Genomic DNA, 26,490 nt, shown 5'->3' with positions numbered 1-26,490 from the left:
GGCTTTAATGCAAGTGCACTGAAAGGGGATCAAAAGAATTGTCCTGGGATGGTGTTGCTTTTTAAGGTTTGCAGGGCATTTTTTTCGTCAAATCCTCGTACAACGTCAAGTCATGACATTTGACAGATCCATGCCCTTGTATCGTGGATCATCCAGTGAGCAGAGAGCCAATTGAGAATGTGCGTAAAAGCAAATCTGAATGTTTCCGCCCAGTTGCTAACAGGAGACCCTCCGCTTGTAAAGCCATCGTGATAACCACAGGAGCCTCCGGTTAGGGTGAGAGCACTGTCTTGTGGTGCCAGCGCAGAGAGACGGAAAGTCACTTTCCACAATGTTTTCATTCAATGTTCTACGCTGGTGGAATCACCTTCCCATTCCCACTCGGATTACGGATACACCGGTGTCCTTCAAACGACAGCTAACACCCATCTCTTCAGAGTACACCCGAACCCCGGTGAATATCCCTCTCTCTAAAGAAAACGAAACTCCTACTCCAGCACTAAATTCTCTGAGCACAAACAAATTACTTGGAATAAATAGCCCTTTTTCGTATGCATTGCCTCGTCTTGTTGAATACCTCCACTATTGTATGTCGCTTTGGACAAAAGTGTCCGCTAATTGTATGCTTCCGCCCAGTTTCGAACAGGAGACCTTTAGCGTGTAATGCAAACATGATAAACACTACACTACGGAAACCAATAGGCCAGTGCTGCTTCAAGTATTTATAGTCTTTTTTTATAGAGCTGTCTTGTACGGTCTGCACCGTGAAGGGCCAGCAAACGCACTGGCCACCTGCTCATGCACAACACAAAGCTAAAAGAAATCAGATTCTACGCAAGTTTGCGACACCGCGAGGGGCGGTAAACACTGAGCTGAATTCAAACTTCTAGCCTCACACCGCTCTGCAGAAAGAATGTTTTCAGTGAACGTCAGTACTCAACAGAAGCCTGATTTGACAATTGTCATAAAAGCCAGAGGTTGTTTCCGCCCAGTTTCGAACTGGGGACCTTTCGCGTGTGAGGCGAACGTGATAACCACTACACTACGGAAACCTTCAAGCAGATCGAGCTGATAACCCTTTTTGATTGGGTGCCTGTCGACGATCATTGCTGGTGCGGCAGTGGATGCTATTATTTTCTCGCCAAAAGAAGAGCACTGTTTCTGCTCGGTTTCGAATCGAGGACCTTTCGCGTGTTAGGCGAACGTGATGACCACTACACTACAGAAACCCCACAAGTGCTTTCACCAGCGAAGTTAGGCCTGCAAGGATAAAACAAGGCGTACGCGTTGGTCAATCGAGCGGACAAAGCCAACTCGGCGTGACAAGCTCCCTGCAGGTATTAGGGCCAATTTACAATCCGGGCCCGACACAGCTGTACAGGTCCTTGCGAAATGTCCCCTTTCGTCACATTTGAAGCACCTGAATTCTGGGCGTTCCTTCATCACATTTTCTGAGCTCATGCATAGTCGACAGGTTTTTACCTGATTGGTGTGCATGACTCTAAAGTGCTGTGGCGCTTCCGCCGTCTCGATTTTGGTACTGTATGGTAAGGAGACCATCTCTTCCGGAAATCTGTTTTTTTACAAACCTTGTTCCATCTTCTATGTTTGTGCCAGGATACAATCTTCTTTTAATTTTAGATATGGGGAAAACTCCCCATCTCTCTAGCTTGCTTAACATTTCTTCATTTGCTAGGTAAACAGGCAGATGCTTGAACGAAACAACATAGTCTCTGTTTTGTAACCTCCGTACTTCAGATTTCACTCCTTTAATTGTCAATCCATTGTCTATTAAAATTTCGGTGTCATCTTCAGTCTCCATTGTTACTTCATACTCCCTTTGTTTGTTTGGGTCTCACCGCCAGCATTCTTCCTTCTCCAATCAGCTCCGTGACTGCTTTGGTTATATCAAATCTTCTTGCATCTTTTACATTTTCTACTTCTACAGTTACTGTTGCTTCCTTTGTGCATACTCTTCTTTGTACCTCTTGCTTATCCTTACCTTTCTCACCTCTTCGTTGGCCGGGCTCTTCATTTTATTTATCTCTTTGTCTGTTGTCAAGTCCATTTTCTTTACCTCTCCGTCTATTATCCAGCCCATTTTCTTTATCCTTTCTTGCAAGTCCCTCCATCTCCATGTCGTTGCCGGGGAATCTGTCCATGATTAAAAATAAAACACACTACATAACCACCCTTCAGTCAGCAAAATGCTGCTGTTAGGTGGTTTTTAAAGACAAAAAGAAAACAAACAAACAAAAACACTCAAGGTCAATAAACAAAAAGGTAGACAAACAAAATGGGGAGAGCCTTTCTCTCCTTACTGCTGCCAACTCACTTCCTGTTTGCTCTATAGCCCCCTCAGGGTGGTGTGGCCGTAAGCAATGACAGCTGTCAAGTGTTGGCTATTGAAACTAGGCGCAGCCCCAGGAGGCGAGCACAGATTAGCTGCCTGCAGCGCCAATGAGCTGGACAGCCGGAGCTGGGCAAGCTGTGAAGCACCAGATTCCATGTCACGGTACTGCGGTGTGGCTCCCAGGAGACAGCTCCTGCCAAGCTTGCATGTCAGGATGGCCGAGCGGTCTAAGGCGCTGCGTTCAGGTCGCAGTCTCCACTGGAGGCGTGGGTTCGAATCCCACTTCTGACAAACCGAGCCTGCGGCAGTGCGCTCAGGCTGAATTCTTTAACTCTCTGCCCCCATGTCCGAATGATACAGTAACACTGACAAAGTGCCGCATCACGCGGGCTTTAATGCAAGTGCACTGAAAGGGGATCAAAAGAATTGTCCTGGGATGGTGTTGCTTTTTAAGGTTTGCAGGGCATTTTTTTCGTCAAATCCTCGTACAACGTCAAGTCATGACATTTGACAGATCCATGCCCTTGTATCGTGGATCATCCAGTGAGCAGAGAGCCAATTGAGAATGTGCGTAAAAGCAAATCTGAATGTTTCCGCCCAGTTGCTAACAGGAGACCCTCCGCTTGTAAAGCCATCGTGATAACCACAGGAGCCTCCGGTTAGGGTGAGAGCACTGTCTTGTGGTGCCAGCGCAGAGAGACGGAAAGTCACTTTCCACAATGTTTTCATTCAATGTTCTACGCTGGTGGAATCACCTTCCCATTCCCACTCGGATTACGGATACACCGGTGTCCTTCAAACGACAGCTAACACCCATCTCTTCAGAGTACACCCGAACCCCGGTGAATATCCCTCTCTCTAAAGAAAACGAAACTCCTACTCCAGCACTAAATTCTCTGAGCACAAACAAATTACTTGGAATAAATAGCCCTTTTTCGTATGCATTGCCTCGTCTTGTTGAATACCTCCACTATTGTATGTCGCTTTGGACAAAAGTGTCCGCTAATTGTATGCTTCCGCCCAGTTTCGAACAGGAGACCTTTAGCGTGTAATGCAAACATGATAAACACTACACTACGGAAACCAATAGGCCAGTGCTGCTTCAAGTATTTATAGTCTTTTTTTATAGAGCTGTCTTGTACGGTCTGCACCGTGAAGGGCCAGCAAACGCACTGGCCACCTGCTCATGCACAACACAAAGCTAAAAGAAATCAGATTCTACGCAAGTTTGCGACACCGCGAGGGGCGGTAAACACTGAGCTGAATTCAAACTTCTAGCCTCACACCGCTCTGCAGAAAGAATGTTTTCAGTGAACGTCAGTACTCAACAGAAGCCTGATTTGACAATTGTCATAAAAGCCAGAGGTTGTTTCCGCCCAGTTTCGAACTGGGGACCTTTCGCGTGTGAGGCGAACGTGATAACCACTACACTACGGAAACCTTCAAGCAGATCGAGCTGATAACCCTTTTTGATTGGGTGCCTGTCGACGATCATTGCTGGTGCGGCAGTGGATGCTATTATTTTCTCGCCAAAAGAAGAGCACTGTTTCTGCTCGGTTTCGAATCGAGGACCTTTCGCGTGTTAGGCGAACGTGATGACCACTACACTACAGAAACCCCACAAGTGCTTTCACCAGCGAAGTTAGGCCTGCAAGGATAAAACAAGGCGTACGCGTTGGTCAATCGAGCGGACAAAGCCAACTCGGCGTGACAAGCTCCCTGCAGGTATTAGGGCCAATTTACAATCCGGGCCCGACACAGCTGTACAGGTCCTTGCGAAATGTCCCCTTTCGTCACATTTGAAGCACCTGAATTCTGGGCGTTCCTTCATCACATTTTCTGAGCTCATGCATAGTCGACAGGTTTTTACCTGATTGGTGTGCATGACTCTAAAGTGCTGTGGCGCTTCCGCCGTCTCGATTTTGGTACTGTATGGTAAGGAGACCATCTCTTCCGGAAATCTGTTTTTTACAAACCTTGTTCCATCTTCTATGTTTGTGCCAGGATACAATCTTCTTTTAATTTTAGATATGGGGAAAACTCCCCATCTCTCTAGCTTGCTTAACATTTCTTCATTTGCTAGGTAAACAGGCAGATGCTTGAACGAAACAACATAGTCTCTGTTTTGTAACCTCCGTACTTCAGATTTCACTCCTTTAATTGTCAATCCATTGTCTATTAAAATTTCGGTGTCATCTTCAGTCTCCATTGTTACTTCATACTCCCTTTGTTTGTTTGGGTCTCACCGCCAGCATTCTTCCTTCTCCAATCAGCTCCGTGACTGCTTTGGTTATATCAAATCTTCTTGCATCTTTTACATTTTCTACTTCTACAGTTACTGTTGCTTCCTTTGTGCATACTCTTCTTTGTACCTCTTGCTTATCCTTACCTTTCTCACCTCTTCGTTGGCCGGGCTCTTCATTTTATTTATCTCTTTGTCTGTTGTCAAGTCCATTTTCTTTACCTCTCCGTCTATTATCCAGCCCATTTTCTTTATCCTTTCTTGCAAGTCCCTCCATCTCCATGTCGTTGCCGGGGAATCTGTCCATGATTAAAAATAAAACACACTACATAACCACCCTTCAGTCAGCAAAATGCTGCTGTTAGGTGGTTTTTAAAGACAAAAAGAAAACAAACAAACAAAAACACTCAAGGTCAATAAACAAAAAGGTAGACAAACAAAATGGGGAGAGCCTTTCTCTCCTTACTGCTGCCAACTCACTTCCTGTTTGCTCTATAGCCCCCTCAGGGTGGTGTGGCCGTAAGCAATGACAGCTGTCAAGTGTTGGCTATTGAAACTAGGCGCAGCCCCAGGAGGCGAGCACAGATTAGCTGCCTGCAGCGCCAATGAGCTGGACAGCCGGAGCTGGGCAAGCTGTGAAGCACCAGATTCCATGTCACGGTACTGCGGTGTGGCTCCCAGGAGACAGCTCCTGCCAAGCTTGCATGTCAGGATGGCCGAGCGGTCTAAGGCGCTGCGTTCAGGTCGCAGTCTCCACTGGAGGCGTGGGTTCGAATCCCACTTCTGACAAACCGAGCCTGCGGCAGTGCGCTCAGGCTGAATTCTTTAACTCTCTGCCCCCATGTCCGAATGATACAGTAACACTGACAAAGTGCCGCATCACGCGGGCTTTAATGCAAGTGCACTGAAAGGGGATCAAAAGAATTGTCCTGGGATGGTGTTGCTTTTTAAGGTTTGCAGGGCATTTTTTTCGTCAAATCCTCGTACAACGTCAAGTCATGACATTTGACAGATCCATGCCCTTGTATCGTGGATCATCCAGTGAGCAGAGAGCCAATTGAGAATGTGCGTAAAAGCAAATCTGAATGTTTCCGCCCAGTTGCTAACAGGAGACCCTCCGCTTGTAAAGCCATCGTGATAACCACAGGAGCCTCCGGTTAGGGTGAGAGCACTGTCTTGTGGTGCCAGCGCAGAGAGACGGAAAGTCACTTTCCACAATGTTTTCATTCAATGTTCTACGCTGGTGGAATCACCTTCCCATTCCCACTCGGATTACGGATACACCGGTGTCCTTCAAACGACAGCTAACACCCATCTCTTCAGAGTACACCCGAACCCCGGTGAATATCCCTCTCTCTAAAGAAAACGAAACTCCTACTCCAGCACTAAATTCTCTGAGCACAAACAAATTACTTGGAATAAATAGCCCTTTTTCGTATGCATTGCCTCGTCTTGTTGAATACCTCCACTATTGTATGTCGCTTTGGACAAAAGTGTCCGCTAATTGTATGCTTCCGCCCAGTTTCGAACAGGAGACCTTTAGCGTGTAATGCAAACATGATAAACACTACACTACGGAAACCAATAGGCCAGTGCTGCTTCAAGTATTTATAGTCTTTTTTTATAGAGCTGTCTTGTACGGTCTGCACCGTGAAGGGCCAGCAAACGCACTGGCCACCTGCTCATGCACAACACAAAGCTAAAAGAAATCAGATTCTACGCAAGTTTGCGACACCGCGAGGGGCGGTAAACACTGAGCTGAATTCAAACTTCTAGCCTCACACCGCTCTGCAGAAAGAATGTTTTCAGTGAACGTCAGTACTCAACAGAAGCCTGATTTGACAATTGTCATAAAAGCCAGAGGTTGTTTCCGCCCAGTTTCGAACTGGGGACCTTTCGCGTGTGAGGCGAACGTGATAACCACTACACTACGGAAACCTTCAAGCAGATCGAGCTGATAACCCTTTTTGATTGGGTGCCTGTCGACGATCATTGCTGGTGCGGCAGTGGATGCTATTATTTTCTCGCCAAAAGAAGAGCACTGTTTCTGCTCGGTTTCGAATCGAGGACCTTTCGCGTGTTAGGCGAACGTGATGACCACTACACTACAGAAACCCCACAAGTGCTTTCACCAGCGAAGTTAGGCCTGCAAGGATAAAACAAGGCGTACGCGTTGGTCAATCGAGCGGACAAAGCCAACTCGGCGTGACAAGCTCCCTGCAGGTATTAGGGCCAATTTACAATCCGGGCCCGACACAGCTGTACAGGTCCTTGCGAAATGTCCCCTTTCGTCACATTTGAAGCACCTGAATTCTGGGCGTTCCTTCATCACATTTTCTGAGCTCATGCATAGTCGACAGGTTTTTACCTGATTGGTGTGCATGACTCTAAAGTGCTGTGGCGCTTCCGCCGTCTCGATTTTGGTACTGTATGGTAAGGAGACCATCTCTTCCGGAAATCTGTTTTTTTACAAACCTTGTTCCATCTTCTATGTTTGTGCCAGGATACAATCTTCTTTTAATTTTAGATATGGGGAAAACTCCCCATCTCTCTAGCTTGCTTAACATTTCTTCATTTGCTAGGTAAACAGGCAGATGCTTGAACGAAACAACATAGTCTCTGTTTTGTAACCTCCGTACTTCAGATTTCACTCCTTTAATTGTCAATCCATTGTCTATTAAAATTTCGGTGTCATCTTCAGTCTCCATTGTTACTTCATACTCCCTTTGTTTGTTTGGGTCTCACCGCCAGCATTCTTCCTTCTCCAATCAGCTCCGTGACTGCTTTGGTTATATCAAATCTTCTTGCATCTTTTACATTTTCTACTTCTACAGTTACTGTTGCTTCCTTTGTGCATACTCTTCTTTGTACCTCTTGCTTATCCTTACCTTTCTCACCTCTTCGTTGGCCGGGCTCTTCATTTTATTTATCTCTTTGTCTGTTGTCAAGTCCATTTTCTTTACCTCTCCGTCTATTATCCAGCCCATTTTCTTTATCCTTTCTTGCAAGTCCCTCCATCTCCATGTCGTTGCCGGGGAATCTGTCCATGATTAAAAATAAAACACACTACATAACCACCCTTCAGTCAGCAAAATGCTGCTGTTAGGTGGTTTTTAAAGACAAAAAGAAAACAAACAAACAAAAACACTCAAGGTCAATAAACAAAAAGGTAGACAAACAAAATGGGGAGAGCCTTTCTCTCCTTACTGCTGCCAACTCACTTCCTGTTTGCTCTATAGCCCCCTCAGGGTGGTGTGGCCGTAAGCAATGACAGCTGTCAAGTGTTGGCTATTGAAACTAGGCGCAGCCCCAGGAGGCGAGCACAGATTAGCTGCCTGCAGCGCCAATGAGCTGGACAGCCGGAGCTGGGCAAGCTGTGAAGCACCAGATTCCATGTCACGGTACTGCGGTGTGGCTCCCAGGAGACAGCTCCTGCCAAGCTTGCATGTCAGGATGGCCGAGCGGTCTAAGGCGCTGCGTTCAGGTCGCAGTCTCCACTGGAGGCGTGGGTTCGAATCCCACTTCTGACAAACCGAGCCTGCGGCAGTGCGCTCAGGCTGAATTCTTTAACTCTCTGCCCCCATGTCCGAATGATACAGTAACACTGACAAAGTGCCGCATCACGCGGGCTTTAATGCAAGTGCACTGAAAGGGGATCAAAAGAATTGTCCTGGGATGGTGTTGCTTTTTAAGGTTTGCAGGGCATTTTTTTCGTCAAATCCTCGTACAACGTCAAGTCATGACATTTGACAGATCCATGCCCTTGTATCGTGGATCATCCAGTGAGCAGAGAGCCAATTGAGAATGTGCGTAAAAGCAAATCTGAATGTTTCCGCCCAGTTGCTAACAGGAGACCCTCCGCTTGTAAAGCCATCGTGATAACCACAGGAGCCTCCGGTTAGGGTGAGAGCACTGTCTTGTGGTGCCAGCGCAGAGAGACGGAAAGTCACTTTCCACAATGTTTTCATTCAATGTTCTACGCTGGTGGAATCACCTTCCCATTCCCACTCGGATTACGGATACACCGGTGTCCTTCAAACGACAGCTAACACCCATCTCTTCAGAGTACACCCGAACCCCGGTGAATATCCCTCTCTCTAAAGAAAACGAAACTCCTACTCCAGCACTAAATTCTCTGAGCACAAACAAATTACTTGGAATAAATAGCCCTTTTTCGTATGCATTGCCTCGTCTTGTTGAATACCTCCACTATTGTATGTCGCTTTGGACAAAAGTGTCCGCTAATTGTATGCTTCCGCCCAGTTTCGAACAGGAGACCTTTAGCGTGTAATGCAAACATGATAAACACTACACTACGGAAACCAATAGGCCAGTGCTGCTTCAAGTATTTATAGTCTTTTTTTATAGAGCTGTCTTGTACGGTCTGCACCGTGAAGGGCCAGCAAACGCACTGGCCACCTGCTCATGCACAACACAAAGCTAAAAGAAATCAGATTCTACGCAAGTTTGCGACACCGCGAGGGGCGGTAAACACTGAGCTGAATTCAAACTTCTAGCCTCACACCGCTCTGCAGAAAGAATGTTTTCAGTGAACGTCAGTACTCAACAGAAGCCTGATTTGACAATTGTCATAAAAGCCAGAGGTTGTTTCCGCCCAGTTTCGAACTGGGGACCTTTCGCGTGTGAGGCGAACGTGATAACCACTACACTACGGAAACCTTCAAGCAGATCGAGCTGATAACCCTTTTTGATTGGGTGCCTGTCGACGATCATTGCTGGTGCGGCAGTGGATGCTATTATTTTCTCGCCAAAAGAAGAGCACTGTTTCTGCTCGGTTTCGAATCGAGGACCTTTCGCGTGTTAGGCGAACGTGATGACCACTACACTACAGAAACCCCACAAGTGCTTTCACCAGCGAAGTTAGGCCTGCAAGGATAAAACAAGGCGTACGCGTTGGTCAATCGAGCGGACAAAGCCAACTCGGCGTGACAAGCTCCCTGCAGGTATTAGGGCCAATTTACAATCCGGGCCCGACACAGCTGTACAGGTCCTTGCGAAATGTCCCCTTTCGTCACATTTGAAGCACCTGAATTCTGGGCGTTCCTTCATCACATTTTCTGAGCTCATGCATAGTCGACAGGTTTTTACCTGATTGGTGTGCATGACTCTAAAGTGCTGTGGCGCTTCCGCCGTCTCGATTTTGGTACTGTATGGTAAGGAGACCATCTCTTCCGGAAATCTGTTTTTTACAAACCTTGTTCCATCTTCTATGTTTGTGCCAGGATACAATCTTCTTTTAATTTTAGATATGGGGAAAACTCCCCATCTCTCTAGCTTGCTTAACATTTCTTCATTTGCTAGGTAAACAGGCAGATGCTTGAACGAAACAACATAGTCTCTGTTTTGTAACCTCCGTACTTCAGATTTCACTCCTTTAATTGTCAATCCATTGTCTATTAAAATTTCGGTGTCATCTTCAGTCTCCATTGTTACTTCATACTCCCTTTGTTTGTTTGGGTCTCACCGCCAGCATTCTTCCTTCTCCAATCAGCTCCGTGACTGCTTTGGTTATATCAAATCTTCTTGCATCTTTTACATTTTCTACTTCTACAGTTACTGTTGCTTCCTTTGTGCATACTCTTCTTTGTACCTCTTGCTTATCCTTACCTTTCTCACCTCTTCGTTGGCCGGGCTCTTCATTTTATTTATCTCTTTGTCTGTTGTCAAGTCCATTTTCTTTACCTCTCCGTCTATTATCCAGCCCATTTTCTTTATCCTTTCTTGCAAGTCCCTCCATCTCCATGTCGTTGCCGGGGAATCTGTCCATGATTAAAAATAAAACACACTACATAACCACCCTTCAGTCAGCAAAATGCTACTGTTAGGTGGTTTTTAAAGACAAAAAGAAAACAAACAAACAAAAACACTCAAGGTCAATAAACAAAAAGGTAGACAAACAAAATGGGGAGAGCCTTTCTCTCCTTACTGCTGCCAACTCACTTCCTGTTTGCTCTATAGCCCCCTCAGGGTGGTGTGGCCGTAAGCAATGACAGCTGTCAAGTGTTGGCTATTGAAACTAGGCGCAGCCCCAGGAGGCGAGCACAGATTAGCTGCCTGCAGCGCCAATGAGCTGGACAGCCGGAGCTGGGCAAGCTGTGAAGCACCAGATTCCATGTCACGGTACTGCGGTGTGGCTCCCAGGAGACAGCTCCTGCCAGGCTTGCATGTCAGGATGGCCGAGCGGTCTAAGGCGCTGCGTTCAGGTCGCAGTCTCCACTGGAGGCGTGGGTTCGAATCCCACTTCTGACAAACCGAGCCTGCGGCAGTGCGCTCAGGCTGAATTCTTTAACTCTCTGCCCCCATGTCCGAATGATACAGTAACACTGACAAAGTGCCGCATCACGCGGGCTTTAATGCAAGTGCACTGAAAGGGGATCAAAAGAATTGTCCTGGGATGGTGTTGCTTTTTAAGGTTTGCAGGGCATTTTTTTCGTCAAATCCTCGTACAACGTCAAGTCATGACATTTGACAGATCCATGCCCTTGTATCGTGGATCATCCAGTGAGCAGAGAGCCAATTGAGAATGTGCGTAAAAGCAAATCTGAATGTTTCCGCCCAGTTGCTAACAGGAGACCCTCCGCTTGTAAAGCCATCGTGATAACCACAGGAGCCTCCGGTTAGGGTGAGAGCACTGTCTTGTGGTGCCAGCGCAGAGAGACGGAAAGTCACTTTCCACAATGTTTTCATTCAATGTTCTACGCTGGTGGAATCACCTTCCCATTCCCACTCGGATTACGGATACACCGGTGTCCTTCAAACGACAGCTAACACCCATCTCTTCAGAGTACACCCGAACACCGGTGAATATCCCTCTCTCTAAAGAAAACGAAACTCCTACTCCAGCACTAAATTCTCTGAGCACAAACAAATTACTTGGAATAAATAGCCCTTTTTCGTATGCATTGCCTCGTCTTGTTGAATACCTCCACTATTGTATGTCGCTTTGGACAAAAGTGTCCGCTAATTGTATGCTTCCGCCCAGTTTCGAACAGGAGACCTTTAGCGTGTAATGCAAACATGATAAACACTACACTACGGAAACCAATAGGCCAGTGCTGCTTCAAGTATTTATAGTCTTTTTTTATAGAGCTGTCTTGTACGGTCTGCACCGTGAAGGGCCAGCAAACGCACTGGCCACCTGCTCATGCACAACACAAAGCTAAAAGAAATCAGATTCTACGCAAGTTTGCGACACCGCGAGGGGCGGTAAACACTGAGCTGAATTCAAACTTCTAGCCTCACACCGCTCTGCAGAAAGAATGTTTTCAGTGAACGTCAGTACTCAACAGAAGCCTGATTTGACAATTGTCATAAAAGCCAGAGGTTGTTTCCGCCCAGTTTCGAACTGGGGACCTTTCGCGTGTGAGGCGAACGTGATAACCACTACACTAAGGAAACCTTCAAGCAGATCGAGCTGATAACCCTTTTTGATTGGGTGCCTGTCGACGATCATTGCTGGTGCGGCAATGGATGCTATTATTTTCTCGCCAAAAGAAGAGCACTGTTTCTGCTCGGTTTCGAACCGAGGACCTTTCGCGTGTTAGGCGAACGTGATGACCACTACACTACAGAAACCCCACAAGTGCTTTCACCAGCGAAGTTAGGCCTGCAAGGATAAAACAAGGCGTACGCGTTGGTCAATCGAGCGGACAAAGCCAACTCGGCGTGACAAGCTCCCTGCAGGTATTAGGGCCAATTTACAATCCGGGCCCGACACAGCTGTACAGGTCCTTGCGAAATGTCCCCTTTCGTCACATTTGAAGCACCTGAATTCTGGGCGTTCCTTCATCACATTTTCTGAGCTCATGCATAGTCGACAGGTTTTTACCTGATTGGTGTGCATGACTCTAAAGTGCTGTGGCGCTTCCGCCGTCTCGATTTTGGTACTGTATGGTAAGGAGACCATCTCTTCCGGAAATCTGTTTTTTACAAACCTTGTTCCATCTTCTATGTTTGTGCCAGGATACAATCTTCTTTTAATTTTAGATATGGGGAAAACTCCCCATCTCTCTAGCTTGCTTAACATTTCTTCATTTGCTAGGTAAACAGGCAGATGCTTGAACGAAACAACATAGTCTCTGTTTTGTAACCTCCGTACTTCAGATTTCACTCCTTTAATTGTCAATCCATTGTCTATTAAAATTTCGGTGTCATCTTCAGTCTCCATTGTTACTTCATACTCCCTTTGTTTGTTTGGGTCTCACCGCCAGCATTCTTCCTTCTCCAATCAGCTCCGTGACTGCTTTGGTTATATCAAATCTTCTTGCATCTTTTACATTTTCTACTTCTACAGTTACTGTTGCTTCCTTTGTGCATACTCTTCTTTGTACCTCTTGCTTATCCTTACCTTTCTCACCTCTTCGTTGGCCGGGCTCTTCATTTTATTTATCTCTTTGTCTGTTGTCAAGTCCATTTTCTTTACCTCTCCGTCTATTATCCAGCCCATTTTCTTTATCCTTTCTTGCAAGTCCCTCCATCTCCATGTCGTTGCCGGGGAATCTGTCCATGATTAAAAATAAAACACACTACATAACCACCCTTCAGTCAGCAAAATGCTGCTGTTAGGTGGTTTTTAAAGACAAAAAGAAAACAAACAAACAAAAACACTCAAGGTCAATAAACAAAAAGGTAGACAAACAAAATGGGGAGAGCCTTTCTCTCCTTACTGCTGCCAACTCACTTCCTGTTTGCTCTATAGCCCCCTCAGGGTGGTGTGGCCGTAAGCAATGACAGCTGTCAAGTGTTGGCTATTGAAACTAGGCGCAGCCCCAGGAGGCGAGCACAGATTAGCTGCCTGCAGCGCCAATGAGCTGGACAGCCGGAGCTGGGCAAGCTGTGAAGCACCAGATTCCATGTCACGGTACTGCGGTGTGGCTCCCAGGAGACAGCTCCTGCCAAGCTTGCATGTCAGGATGGCCGAGCGGTCTAAGGCGCTGCGTTCAGGTCGCAGTCTCCACTGGAGGCGTGGGTTCGAATCCCACTTCTGACAAACCGAGCCTGCGGCAGTGCGCTCAGGCTGAATTCTTTAACTCTCTGCCCCCATGTCCGAATGATACAGTAACACTGACAAAGTGCCGCATCACGCGGGCTTTAATGCAAGTGCACTGAAAGGGGATCAAAAGAATTGTCCTGGGATGGTGTTGCTTTTTAAGGTTTGCAGGGCATTTTTTTCGTCAAATCCTCGTACAACGTCAAGTCATGACATTTGACAGATCCATGCCCTTGTATCGTGGATCATCCAGTGAGCAGAGAGCCAATTGAGAATGTGCGTAAAAGCAAATCTGAATGTTTCCGCCCAGTTGCTAACAGGAGACCCTCCGCTTGTAAAGCCATCGTGATAACCACAGGAGCCTCCGGTTAGGGTGAGAGCACTGTCTTGTGGTGCCAGCGCAGAGAGACGGAAAGTCACTTTCCACAATGTTTTCATTCAATGTTCTACGCTGGTGGAATCACCTTCCCATTCCCACTCGGATTACGGATACACCGGTGTCCTTCAAACGACAGCTAACACCCATCTCTTCAGAGTACACCCGAACCCCGGTGAATATCCCTCTCTCTAAAGAAAACGAAACTCCTACTCCAGCACTAAATTCTCTGAGCACAAACAAATTACTTGGAATAAATAGCCCTTTTTCGTATGCATTGCCTCGTCTTGTTGAATACCTCCACTATTGTATGTCGCTTTGGACAAAAGTGTCCGCTAATTGTATGCTTCCGCCCAGTTTCGAACAGGAGACCTTTAGCGTGTAATGCAAACATGATAAACACTACACTACGGAAACCAATAGGCCAGTGCTGCTTCAAGTATTTATAGTCTTTTTTTATAGAGCTGTCTTGTACGGTCTGCACCGTGAAGGGCCAGCAAACGCACTGGCCACCTGCTCATGCACAACACAAAGCTAAAAGAAATCAGATTCTACGCAAGTTTGCGACACCGCGAGGGGCGGTAAACACTGAGCTGAATTCAAACTTCTAGCCTCACACCGCTCTGCAGAAAGAATGTTTTCAGTGAACGTCAGTACTCAACAGAAGCCTGATTTGACAATTGTCATAAAAGCCAGAGGTTGTTTCCGCCCAGTTTCGAACTGGGGACCTTTCGCGTGTGAGGCGAACGTGATAACCACTACACTACGGAAACCTTCAAGCAGATCGAGCTGATAACCCTTTTTGATTGGGTGCCTGTCGACGATCATTGCTGGTGCGGCAGTGGATGCTATTATTTTCTCGCCAAAAGAAGAGCACTGTTTCTGCTCGGTTTCGAATCGAGGACCTTTCGCGTGTTAGGCGAACGTGATGACCACTACACTACAGAAACCCCACAAGTGCTTTCACCAGCGAAGTTAGGCCTGCAAGGATAAAACAAGGCGTACGCGTTGGTCAATCGAGCGGACAAAGCCAACTCGGCGTGACAAGCTCCCTGCAGGTATTAGGGCCAATTTACAATCCGGGCCCGACACAGCTGTACAGGTCCTTGCGAAATGTCCCCTTTCGTCACATTTGAAGCACCTGAATTCTGGGCGTTCCTTCATCACATTTTCTGAGCTCATGCATAGTCGACAGGTTTTTACCTGATTGGTGTGCATGACTCTAAAGTGCTGTGGCGCTTCCGCCGTCTCGATTTTGGTACTGTATGGTAAGGAGACCATCTCTTCCGGAAATCTGTTTTTTTACAAACCTTGTTCCATCTTCTATGTTTGTGCCAGGATACAATCTTCTTTTAATTTTAGATATGGGGAAAACTCCCCATCTCTCTAGCTTGCTTAACATTTCTTCATTTGCTAGGTAAACAGGCAGATGCTTGAACGAAACAACATAGTCTCTGTTTTGTAACCTCCGTACTTCAGATTTCACTCCTTTAATTGTCAATCCATTGTCTATTAAAATTTCGGTGTCATCTTCAGTCTCCATTGTTACTTCATACTCCCTTTGTTTGTTTGGGTCTCACCGCCAGCATTCTTCCTTCTCCAATCAGCTCCGTGACTGCTTTGGTTATATCAAATCTTCTTGCATCTTTTACATTTTCTACTTCTACAGTTACTGTTGCTTCCTTTGTGCATACTCTTCTTTGTACCTCTTGCTTATCCTTACCTTTCTCACCTCTTCGTTGGCCGGGCTCTTCATTTTATTTATCTCTTTGTCTGTTGTCAAGTCCATTTTCTTTACCTCTCCGTCTATTATCCAGCCCATTTTCTTTATCCTTTCTTGCAAGTCCCTCCATCTCCATGTCGTTGCCGGGGAATCTGTCCATGATTAAAAATAAAACACACTACATAACCACCCTTCAGTCAGCAAAATGCTGCTGTTAGGTGGTTTTTAAAGACAAAAAGAAAACAAACAAACAAAAACACTCAAGGTCAATAAACAAAAAGGTAGACAAACAAAATGGGGAGAGCCTTTCTCTCCTTACTGCTGCCAACTCACTTCCTGTTTGCTCTATAGCCCCCTCAGGGTGGTGTGGCCGTAAGCAATGACAGCTGTCAAGTGTTGGCTATTGAAACTAGGCGCAGCCCCAGGAGGCGAGCACAGATTAGCTGCCTGCAGCGCCAATGAGCTGGACAGCCGGAGCTGGGCAAGCTGTGAAGCACCAGATTCCATGTCACGGTACTGCGGTGTGGCTCCCAGGAGACAGCTCCTGCCAAGCTTGCATGTCAGGATGGCCGAGCGGTCTAAGGCGCTGCGTTCAGGTCGCAGTCTCCACTGGAGGCGTGGGTTCGAATCCCACTTCTGACAAACCGAGCCTGCGGCAGTGCGCTCAGGCTGAATTCTTTAACTCTCTGCCCCCATGTCCGAATGATACAGTAACACTGACAAAGTGCCGCATCACGCGGGCTTTAATGCAAGTGCACTGAAAGGGGATCAAAAGAATTGTCCTGGGATGGTGTTGCTTTTTAAGGTTTGCAGGGCATTTTTTTCGTCAAATCCTCGTACAACGTCAAGTCATGACATTTGACAGATCCATGCCCTTGTATCGTGGATCATCCAGTGAGCAGAGAGCCAATTGAGAATGTGCGTAAAAGCAAATCTGAATGTTTCCGCCCAGTTGCTAACAGGAGACCCTCCGCTTGTAAAGCCATCGTGATAACCACAGGAGCCTCCGGTTAGGGTGAGAGCACTGTCTTGTGGTGCCAGCGCAGAGAGACGGAAAGTCACTTTCCACAATGTTTTCATTCAATGTTCTACGCTGGTGGAATCACCTTCCCATTCCCACTCGGATTACGGATACACCGGTGTCCTTCAAACGACAGCTAACACCCATCTCTTCAGAGTACACCCGAACCCCGGTGAATATCCCTCTCTCTAAAGAAAACGAAACTCCTACTCCAGCACTAAATTCTCTGAGCACAAACAAATTACTTGGAATAAATAGCCCTTTTTCGTATGCATTGCCTCGTCTTGTTGAATACCTCCACTATTGTATGTCGCTTTGGACAAAAGTGTCCGCTAATTGTATGCTTCCGCCCAGTTTCGAACAGGAGACCTTTAGCGTGTAATGCAAACATGATAAACACTACACTACGGAAACCAATAGGCCAGTGCTGCTTCAAGTATTTATAGTCTTTTTTTATAGAGCTGTCTTGTACGGTCTGCACCGTGAAGGGCCAGCAAACGCACTGGCCACCTGCTCATGCACAACACAAAGCTAAAAGAAATCAGATTCTACGCAAGTTTGCGACACCGCGAGGGGCGGTAAACACTGAGCTGAATTCAAACTTCTAGCCTCACACCGCTCTGCAGAAAGAATGTTTTCAGTGAACGTCAGTACTCAACAGAAGCCTGATTTGACAATTGTCATAAAAGCCAGAGGTTGTTTCCGCCCAGTTTCGAACTGGGGACCTTTCGCGTGTGAGGCGAACGTGATAACCACTACACTACGGAAACCTTCAAGCAGATCGAGCTGATAACCCTTTTTGATTGGGTGCCTGTCGACGATCATTGCTGGTGCGGCAGTGGATGCTATTATTTTCTCGCCAAAAGAAGAGCACTGTTTCTGCTCGGTTTCGAATCGAGGACCTTTCGCGTGTTAGGCGAACGTGATGACCACTACACTACAGAAACCCCACAAGTGCTTTCACCAGCGAAGTTAGGCCTGCAAGGATAAAACAAGGCGTACGCGTTGGTCAATCGAGCGGACAAAGCCAACTCGGCGTGACAAGCTCCCTGCAGGTATTAGGGCCAATTTACAATCCGGGCCCGACACAGCTGTACAGGTCCTTGCGAAATGTCCCCTTTCGTCACATTTGAAGCACCTGAAGCGTTCCTTCATCACATTTTCTGAGCTCATGCATAGTCGACAGGTTTTTACCTGATTGGTGTGCATGACTCTAAAGTGCTGTGGCGCTTCCGCCGTCTCGATTTTGGTACTGTATGGTAAGGAGACCATCTCTTCCGGAAATCTGTTTTTTACAAACCTTGTTCCATCTTCTATGTTTGTGCCAGGATACAATCTTCTTTTAATTTTAGATATGGGGAAAACTCCCCATCTCTCTAGCTTGCTTAACATTTCTTCATTTGCTAGGTAAACAGGCAGATGCTTGAACGAAACAACATAGTCTCTGTTTTGTAACCTCCGTACTTCAGATTTCACTCCTTTAATTGTCAATCCATTGTCTATTAAAATTTCGGTGTCATCTTCAGTCTCCATTGTTACTTCATACTCCCTTTGTTTGTTTGGGTCTCACCGCCAGCATTCTTCCTTCTCCAATCAGCTCCGTGACTGCTTTGGTTATATCAAATCTTCTTGCATCTTTTACATTTTCTACTTCTACAGTTACTGTTGCTTCCTTTGTGCATACTCTTCTTTGTACCTCTTGCTTATCCTTACCTTTCTCACCTCTTCGTTGGCCGGGCTCTTCATTTTATTTATCTCTTTGTCTGTTGTCAAGTCCATTTTCTTTACCTCTCCGTCTATTATCCAGCCCATTTTCTTTATCCTTTCTTGCAAGTCCCTCCATCTCCATGTCGTTGCCGGGGAATCTGTCCATGATTAAAAATAAAACACACTACATAACCACCCTTCAGTCAGCAAAATGCTACTGTTAGGTGGTTTTTAAAGACAAAAAGAAAACAAACAAACAAAAACACTCAAGGTCAATAAACAAAAAGGTAGACAAACAAAATGGGGAGAGCCTTTCTCTCCTTACTGCTGCCAACTCACTTCCTGTTTGCTCTATAGCCCCCTCAGGGTGGTGTGGCCGTAAGCAATGACAGCTGTCAAGTGTTGGCTATTGAAACTAGGCGCAGCCCCAGGAGGCGAGCACAGATTAGCTGCCTGCAGCGCCAATGAGCTGGACAGCCGGAGCTGGGCAAGCTGTGAAGCACCAGATTCCATGTCACGGTACTGCGGTGTGGCTCCCAGGAGACAGCTCCTGCCAGGCTTGCATGTCAGGATGGCCGAGCGGTCTAAGGCGCTGCGTTCAGGTCGCAGTCTCCACTGGAGGCGTGGGTTCGAATCCCACTTCTGACAAACCGAGCCTGCGGCAGTGCGCTCAGGCTGAATTCTTTAACTCTCTGCCCCCATGTCCGAATGATACAGTAACACTGACAAAGTGCCGCATCACGCGGGCTTTAATGCAAGTGCACTGAAAGGGGATCAAAAGAATTGTCCTGGGATGGTGTTGCTTTTTAAGGTTTGCAGGGCATTTTTTTCGTCAAATCCTCGTACAACGTCAAGTCATGACATTTGACAGATCCATGCCCTTGTATCGTGGATCATCCAGTGAGCAGAGAGCCAATTGAGAATGTGCGTAAAAGCAAATCTGAATGTTTCCGCCCAGTTGCTAACAGGAGACCCTCCGCTTGTAAAGCCATCGTGATAACCACAGGAGCCTCCGGTTAGGGTGAGAGCACTGTCTTGTGGTGCCAGCGCAGAGAGACGGAAAGTCACTTTCCACAATGTTTTCATTCAATGTTCTACGCTGGTGGAATCACCTTCCCATTCCCACTCGGATTACGGATACACCGGTGTCCTTCAAACGACAGCTAACACCCATCTCTTCAGAGTACACCCGAACACCGGTGAATATCCCTCTCTCTAAAGAAAACGAAACTCCTACTCCAGCACTAAATTCTCTGAGCACAAACAAATTACTTGGAATAAATAGCCCTTTTTCGTATGCATTGCCTCGTCTTGTTGAATACCTCCACTATTGTATGTCGCTTTGGACAAAAGTGTCCGCTAATTGTATGCTTCCGCCCAGTTTCGAACAGGAGACCTTTAGCGTGTAATGCAAACATGATAAACACTACACTACGGAAACCAATAGGCCAGTGCTGCTTCAAGTATTTATAGTCTTTTTTTATAGAGCTGTCTTGTACGGTCTGCACCGTGAAGGGCCAGCAAACGCACTGGCCACCTGCTCATGCACAACACAAAGCTAAAAGAAATCAGATTCTACGCAAGTTTGCGACACCGCGAGGGGCGGTAAACACTGAGCTGAATTCAAACTTCTAGCCTCACACCGCTCTGCAGAAAGAATGTTTTCAGTGAACGTCAGTACTCAACAGAAGCCTGATTTGACAATTGTCATAAAAGCCAGAGGTTGTTTCCGCCCAGTTTCGAACTGGGGACCTTTCGCGTGTGAGGCGAACGTGATAACCACTACACTACGGAAACCTTCAAGCAGATCGAGCTGATAACCCTTTTTGATTGGGTGCCTGTCGACGATCATTGCTGGTGCGGCAATGGATGCTATTATTTTCTCGCCAAAAGAAGAGCACTGTTTCTGCTCGGTTTCGAACCGAGGACCTTTCGCGTGTTAGGCGAACGTGATGACCACTACACTACAGAAACCCCACAAGTGCTTTCACCAGCGAAGTTAGGCCTGCAAGGATAAAACAAGGCGTACGCGTTGGTCAATCGAGCGGACAAAGCCAACTCGGCGTGACAAGCTCCCTGCAGGTATTAGGGCCAATTTACAATCCGGGCCCGACACAGCTGTACAGGTCCTTGCGAAATGTCCCCTTTCGTCACATTTGAAGCACCTTAATTCTGGGCGTTCCTTCATCACATTTTCTGAGCTCATGCATAGTCGACAGGTTTTTACCTGATTGGTGTGCATGACTCTAAAGTGCTGTGGCGCTTCCGCCGTCTCGATTTTGGTACTGTATGGTAAGGAGACCATCTCTTCCGAAAATCTGTTTTTTACAAACCTTGTTCCATCTTCTATGTTTGTGCCAGGATACAATCTTCTTTTAATTTTAGATATGGGGAAAACTCCCCATCTCTCTAGCTTGCTTAACATTTCTTCATTTGCTAGGTAAACAGGCAGATGCTTGAACGAAACAACATAGTCTCTGTTTTGTAACCTCCGTACTTCAGATTTCACTCCTTTAATTGTCAATCCATTGTCTATTAAAATTTCGGTGTCATCTTCAGTCTCCATTGTTACTTCATACTCCCTTTGTTTGTTTGGGTCTCACCGCCAGCATTCTTCCTTCTCCAATCAGCTCCGTGACTGCTTTGGTTATATCAAATCTTCTTGCATCTTTTACATTTTCTACTTCTACAGTTACTGTTGCTTCCTTTGTGCATACTCTTCTTTGTACCTCTTGCTTATCCTTACCTTTCTCACCTCTTCGTTGGCCGGGCTCTTCATTTTATTTATCTCTTTGTCTGTTGTCAAGTCCATTTTCTTTACCTCTCCGTCTATTATCCAGCCCATTTTCTTTATCCTTTCTTGCAAGTCCCTCCATCTCCATGTCGTTGCCGGGGAATCTGTCCATGATTAAAAATAAAACACACTACATAACCACCCTTCAGTCAGCAAAATGCTGCTGTTAGGTGGTTTTTAAAGACAAAAAGAAAACAAACAAACAAAAACACTCAAGGTCAATAAACAAAAAGGTAGACAAACAAAATGGGGAGAGCCTTTCTCTCCTTACTGCTGCCAACTCACTTCCTGTTTGCTCTATAGCCCCCTCAGGGTGGTGTGGCCGTAAGCAATGACAGCTGTCAAGTGTTGGCTATTGAAACTAGGCGCAGCCCCAGGAGGCGAGCACAGATTAGCTGCCTGCAGCGCCAATGAGCTGGACAGCCGGAGCTGGGCAAGCTGTGAAGCACCAGATTCCATGTCACGGTACTGCGGTGTGGCTCCCAGGAGACAGCTCCTGCCAAGCTTGCATGTCAGGATGGCCGAGCGGTCTAAGGCGCTGCGTTCAGGTCGCAGTCTCCACTGGAGGCGTGGGTTCGAATCCCACTTCTGACAAACCGAGCCTGCGGCAGTGCGCTCAGGCTGAATTCTTTAACTCTCTGCCCCCATGTCCGAATGATACAGTAACACTGACAAAGTGCCGCATCACGCGGGCTTTAATGCAAGTGCACTGAAAGGGGATCAAAAGAATTGTCCTGGGATGGTGTTGCTTTTTAAGGTTTGCAGGGCATTTTTTTCGTCAAATCCTCGTACAACGTCAAGTCATGACATTTGACAGATCCATGCCCTTGTATCGTGGATCATCCAGTGAGCAGAGAGCCAATTGAGAATGTGCGTAAAAGCAAATCTGAATGTTTCCGCCCAGTTGCTAACAGGAGACCCTCCGCTTGTAAAGCCATCGTGATAACCACAGGAGCCTCCGGTTAGGGTGAGAGCACTGTCTTGTGGTGCCAGCGCAGAGAGACGGAAAGTCACTTTCCACAATGTTTTCATTCAATGTTCTACGCTGGTGGAATCACCTTCCCATTCCCACTCGGATTACGGATACACCGGTGTCCTTCAAACGACAGCTAACACCCATCTCTTCAGAGTACACCCGAACCCCGGTGAATATCCCTCTCTCTAAAGAAAACGAAACTCCTACTCCAGCACTAAATTCTCTGAGCACAAACAAATTACTTGGAATAAATAGCCCTTTTTCGTATGCATTGCCTCGTCTTGTTGAATACCTCCACTATTGTATGTCGCTTTGGACAAAAGTGTCCGCTAATTGTATGCTTCCGCCCAGTTTCGAACAGGAGACCTTTAGCGTGTAATGCAAACATGATAAACACTACACTACGGAAACCAATAGGCCAGTGCTGCTTCAAGTATTTATAGTCTTTTTTTATAGAGCTGTCTTGTACGGTCTGCACCGTGAAGGGCCAGCAAACGCACTGGCCACCTGCTCATGCACAACACAAAGCTAAAAGAAATCAGATTCTACGCAAGTTTGCGACACCGCGAGGGGCGGTAAACACTGAGCTGAATTCAAACTTCTAGCCTCACACCGCTCTGCAGAAAGAATGTTTTCAGTGAACGTCAGTACTCAACAGAAGCCTGATTTGACAATTGTCATAAAAGCCAGAGGTTGTTTCCGCCCAGTTTCGAACTGGGGACCTTTCGCGTGTGAGGCGAACGTGATAACCACTACACTACGGAAACCTTCAAGCAGATCGAGCTGATAACCCTTTTTGATTGGGTGCCTGTCGACGATCATTGCTGGTGCGGCAGTGGATGCTATTATTTTCTCGCCAAAAGAAGAGCACTGTTTCTGCTCGGTTTCGAATCGAGGACCTTTCGCGTGTTAGGCGAACGTGATGACCACTACACTACAGAAACCCCACAAGTGCTTTCACCAGCGAAGTTAGGCCTGCAAGGATAAAACAAGGCGTACGCGTTGGTCAATCGAGCGGACAAAGCCAACTCGGCGTGACAAGCTCCCTGCAGGTATTAGGGCCAATTTACAATCCGGGCCCGACACAGCTGTACAGGTCCTTGCGAAATGTCCCCTTTCGTCACATTTGAAGCACCTGAATTCTGGGCGTTCCTTCATCACATTTTCTGAGCTCATGCATAGTCGACAGGTTTTTACCTGATTGGTGTGCATGACTCTAAAGTGCTGTGGCGCTTCCGCCGTCTCGATTTTGGTACTGTATGGTAAGGAGACCATCTCTTCCGGAAATCTGTTTTTTTACAAACCTTGTTCCATCTTCTATGTTTGTGCCAGGATACAATCTTCTTTTAATTTTAGATATGGGGAAAACTCCCCATCTCTCTAGCTTGCTTAACATTTCTTCATTTGCTAGGTAAACAGGCAGATGCTTGAACGAAACAACATAGTCTCTGTTTTGTAACCTCCGTACTTCAGATTTCACTCCTTTAATTGTCAATCCATTGTCTATTAAAATTTCGGTGTCATCTTCAGTCTCCATTGTTACTTCATACTCCCTTTGTTTGTTTGGGTCTCACCGCCAGCATTCTTCCTTCTCCAATCAGCTCCGTGACTGCTTTGGTTATATCAAATCTTCTTGCATCTTTTACATTTTCTACTTCTACAGTTACTGTTGCTTCCTTTGTGCATACTCTTCTTTGTACCTCTTGCTTATCCTTACCTTTCTCACCTCTTCGTTGGCCGGGCTCTTCATTTTATTTATCTCTTTGTCTGTTGTCAAGTCCATTTTCTTTACCTCTCCGTCTATTATCCAGCCCATTTTCTTTATCCTTTCTTGCAAGTCCCTCCATCTCCATGTCGTTGCCGGGGAATCTGTCCATGATTAAAAATAAAACACACTACATAACCACCCTTCAGTCAGCAAAATGCTGCTGTTAGGTGGTTTTTAAAGACAAAAAGAAAACAAACAAACAAAAACACTCAAGGTCAATAAACAAAAAGGTAGACAAACAAAATGGGGAGAGCCTTTCTCTCCTTACTGCTGCCAACTCACTTCCTGTTTGCTCTATAGCCCCCTCAGGGTGGTGTGGCCGTAAGCAATGACAGCTGTCAAGTGTTGGCTATTGAAACTAGGCGCAGCCCCAGGAGGCGAGCACAGATTAGCTGCCTGCAGCGCCAATGAGCTGGACAGCCGGAGCTGGGCAAGCTGTGAAGCACCAGATTCCATGTCACGGTACTGCGGTGTGGCTCCCAGGAGACAGCTCCTGCCAAGCTTGCATGTCAGGATGGCCGAGCGGTCTAAGGCGCTGCGTTCAGGTCGCAGTCTCCACTGGAGGCGTGGGTTCGAATCCCACTTCTGACAAACCGAGCCTGCGGCAGTGCGCTCAGGCTGAATTCTTTAACTCTCTGCCCCCATGTCCGAATGATACAGTAACACTGACAAAGTGCCGCATCACGCGGGCTTTAATGCAAGTGCACTGAAAGGGGATCAAAAGAATTGTCCTGGGATGGTGTTGCTTTTTAAGGTTTGCAGGGCATTTTTTTCGTCAAATCCTCGTACAACGTCAAGTCATGACATTTGACAGATCCATGCCCTTGTATCGTGGATCATCCAGTGAGCAGAGAGCCAATTGAGAATGTGCGTAAAAGCAAATCTGAATGTTTCCGCCCAGTTGCTAACAGGAGACCCTCCGCTTGTAAAGCCATCGTGATAACCACAGGAGCCTCCGGTTAGGGTGAGAGCACTGTCTTGTGGTGCCAGCGCAGAGAGACGGAAAGTCACTTTCCACAATGTTTTCATTCAATGTTCTACGCTGGTGGAATCACCTTCCCATTCCCACTCGGATTACGGATACACCGGTGTCCTTCAAACGACAGCTAACACCCATCTCTTCAGAGTACACCCGAACCCCGGTGAATATCCCTCTCTCTAAAGAAAACGAAACTCCTACTCCAGCACTAAATTCTCTGAGCACAAACAAATTACTTGGAATAAATAGCCCTTTTTCGTATGCATTGCCTCGTCTTGTTGAATACCTCCACTATTGTATGTCGCTTTGGACAAAAGTGTCCGCTAATTGTATGCTTCCGCCCAGTTTCGAACAGGAGACCTTTAGCGTGTAATGCAAACATGATAAACACTACACTACGGAAACCAATAGGCCAGTGCTGCTTCAAGTATTTATAGTCTTTTTTTATAGAGCTGTCTTGTACGGTCTGCACCGTGAAGGGCCAGCAAACGCACTGGCCACCTGCTCATGCACAACACAAAGCTAAAAGAAATCAGATTCTACGCAAGTTTGCGACACCGCGAGGGGCGGTAAACACTGAGCTGAATTCAAACTTCTAGCCTCACACCGCTCTGCAGAAAGAATGTTTTCAGTGAACGTCAGTACTCAACAGAAGCCTGATTTGACAATTGTCATAAAAGCCAGAGGTTGTTTCCGCCCAGTTTCGAACTGGGGACCTTTCGCGTGTGAGGCGAACGTGATAACCACTACACTACGGAAACCTTCAAGCAGATCGAGCTGATAACCCTTTTTGATTGGGTGCCTGTCGACGATCATTGCTGGTGCGGCAGTGGATGCTATTATTTTCTCGCCAAAAGAAGAGCACTGTTTCTGCTCGGTTTCGAATCGAGGACCTTTCGCGTGTTAGGCGAACGTGATGACCACTACACTACAGAAACCCCACAAGTGCTTTCACCAGCGAAGTTAGGCCTGCAAGGATAAAACAAGGCGTACGCGTTGGTCAATCGAGCGGACAAAGCCAACTCGGCGTGACAAGCTCCCTGCAGGTATTAGGGCCAATTTACAATCCGGGCCCGACACAGCTGTACAGGTCCTTGCGAAATGTCCCCTTTCGTCACATTTGAAGCACCTGAATTCTGGGCGTTCCTTCATCACATTTTCTGAGCTCATGCATAGTCGACAGGTTTTTACCTGATTGGTGTGCATGACTCTAAAGTGCTGTGGCGCTTCCGCCGTCTCGATTTTGGTACTGTATGGTAAGGAGACCATCTCTTCCGGAAATCTGTTTTTTACAAACCTTGTTCCATCTTCTATGTTTGTGCCAGGATACAATCTTCTTTTAATTTTAGATATGGGGAAAACTCCCCATCTCTCTAGCTTGCTTAACATTTCTTCATTTGCTAGGTAAACAGGCAGATGCTTGAACGAAACAACATAGTCTCTGTTTTGTAACCTCCGTACTTCAGATTTCACTCCTTTAATTGTCAATCCATTGTCTATTAAAATTTCGGTGTCATCTTCAGTCTCCATTGTTACTTCAT

At 46.6% G+C, this 26,490-nt stretch overlaps 1 long non-coding RNA gene and 20 other non-coding genes across 21 annotated transcripts; 9 read left to right on the top strand and 12 right to left on the bottom strand.

Moving 5' to 3' along the window:
• Positions 1–979: 979 nt before the first annotated feature.
• Positions 980–1,052, bottom strand: trnav-cac (transfer RNA valine (anticodon CAC)). Its single transcript has one exon. It is a non-coding gene; the product is annotated as a tRNA-Val (tRNA).
• A 962-nt stretch (positions 1,053–2,014) lies between these two features.
• Positions 2,015–4,969, bottom strand: LOC148683003 (uncharacterized). Its single transcript, XR_015942112.1, has 2 exons — positions 3,960–4,969; positions 2,015–3,427 (listed from the first exon to the last, which is right to left on the bottom strand). It is a non-coding gene; the product is annotated as an uncharacterized LOC148683003 (long non-coding RNA).
• Positions 2,562–2,644, top strand: trnal-cag (transfer RNA leucine (anticodon CAG)). The gene has a single exon. It is a non-coding gene; the product is annotated as a tRNA-Leu (tRNA).
• Positions 3,721–3,793, bottom strand: trnav-cac (transfer RNA valine (anticodon CAC)). Its single transcript has one exon. It is a non-coding gene; the product is annotated as a tRNA-Val (tRNA).
• Positions 4,970–5,301: 332 nt separating the features above from the next.
• trnal-cag (transfer RNA leucine (anticodon CAG)) lies at positions 5,302–5,384 on the top strand. Its single transcript has one exon. It is a non-coding gene; the product is annotated as a tRNA-Leu (tRNA).
• A 1,076-nt stretch (positions 5,385–6,460) lies between these two features.
• On the bottom strand, positions 6,461–6,533 carry trnav-cac (transfer RNA valine (anticodon CAC)). The gene has a single exon. It is a non-coding gene; the product is annotated as a tRNA-Val (tRNA).
• Positions 6,534–8,042: 1,509 nt separating this feature from the next.
• On the top strand, positions 8,043–8,125 carry trnal-cag (transfer RNA leucine (anticodon CAG)). The gene has a single exon. It is a non-coding gene; the product is annotated as a tRNA-Leu (tRNA).
• Positions 8,126–9,201: 1,076 nt separating this feature from the next.
• On the bottom strand, positions 9,202–9,274 carry trnav-cac (transfer RNA valine (anticodon CAC)). Its single transcript has one exon. It is a non-coding gene; the product is annotated as a tRNA-Val (tRNA).
• A 1,508-nt stretch (positions 9,275–10,782) lies between these two features.
• trnal-cag (transfer RNA leucine (anticodon CAG)) lies at positions 10,783–10,865 on the top strand. The gene has a single exon. It is a non-coding gene; the product is annotated as a tRNA-Leu (tRNA).
• A 1,253-nt stretch (positions 10,866–12,118) lies between these two features.
• On the bottom strand, positions 12,119–12,191 carry trnav-aac (transfer RNA valine (anticodon AAC)). The gene has a single exon. It is a non-coding gene; the product is annotated as a tRNA-Val (tRNA).
• A 1,331-nt stretch (positions 12,192–13,522) lies between these two features.
• Positions 13,523–13,605, top strand: trnal-cag (transfer RNA leucine (anticodon CAG)). Its single transcript has one exon. It is a non-coding gene; the product is annotated as a tRNA-Leu (tRNA).
• Positions 13,606–14,681: 1,076 nt separating this feature from the next.
• trnav-cac (transfer RNA valine (anticodon CAC)) lies at positions 14,682–14,754 on the bottom strand. Its single transcript has one exon. It is a non-coding gene; the product is annotated as a tRNA-Val (tRNA).
• Positions 14,755–16,263: 1,509 nt separating this feature from the next.
• On the top strand, positions 16,264–16,346 carry trnal-cag (transfer RNA leucine (anticodon CAG)). Its single transcript has one exon. It is a non-coding gene; the product is annotated as a tRNA-Leu (tRNA).
• Positions 16,347–17,422: 1,076 nt separating this feature from the next.
• On the bottom strand, positions 17,423–17,495 carry trnav-cac (transfer RNA valine (anticodon CAC)). Its single transcript has one exon. It is a non-coding gene; the product is annotated as a tRNA-Val (tRNA).
• Positions 17,496–18,997: 1,502 nt separating this feature from the next.
• Positions 18,998–19,080, top strand: trnal-cag (transfer RNA leucine (anticodon CAG)). The gene has a single exon. It is a non-coding gene; the product is annotated as a tRNA-Leu (tRNA).
• Positions 19,081–20,156: 1,076 nt separating this feature from the next.
• On the bottom strand, positions 20,157–20,229 carry trnav-cac (transfer RNA valine (anticodon CAC)). The gene has a single exon. It is a non-coding gene; the product is annotated as a tRNA-Val (tRNA).
• A 104-nt stretch (positions 20,230–20,333) lies between these two features.
• trnav-aac (transfer RNA valine (anticodon AAC)) lies at positions 20,334–20,406 on the bottom strand. The gene has a single exon. It is a non-coding gene; the product is annotated as a tRNA-Val (tRNA).
• Positions 20,407–21,737: 1,331 nt separating this feature from the next.
• Positions 21,738–21,820, top strand: trnal-cag (transfer RNA leucine (anticodon CAG)). The gene has a single exon. It is a non-coding gene; the product is annotated as a tRNA-Leu (tRNA).
• A 1,076-nt stretch (positions 21,821–22,896) lies between these two features.
• On the bottom strand, positions 22,897–22,969 carry trnav-cac (transfer RNA valine (anticodon CAC)). Its single transcript has one exon. It is a non-coding gene; the product is annotated as a tRNA-Val (tRNA).
• Positions 22,970–24,478: 1,509 nt separating this feature from the next.
• trnal-cag (transfer RNA leucine (anticodon CAG)) lies at positions 24,479–24,561 on the top strand. The gene has a single exon. It is a non-coding gene; the product is annotated as a tRNA-Leu (tRNA).
• A 1,076-nt stretch (positions 24,562–25,637) lies between these two features.
• trnav-cac (transfer RNA valine (anticodon CAC)) lies at positions 25,638–25,710 on the bottom strand. The gene has a single exon. It is a non-coding gene; the product is annotated as a tRNA-Val (tRNA).
• Between the last annotated feature and the right edge of the window lie 780 nt (positions 25,711–26,490).

Source organism: Danio rerio, chromosome 4, assembly GCF_052040795.2.
Source record: "Danio rerio strain M-AB ecotype USA chromosome 4, GRCz13ab, whole genome shotgun sequence".
Classification (NCBI taxonomy): domain Eukaryota; kingdom Metazoa; phylum Chordata; class Actinopteri; order Cypriniformes; family Danionidae; genus Danio; species Danio rerio.
Note: the sequence above shows the minus strand (reverse complement) of the source record. Positions and strands in the feature narration are given on the sequence as shown.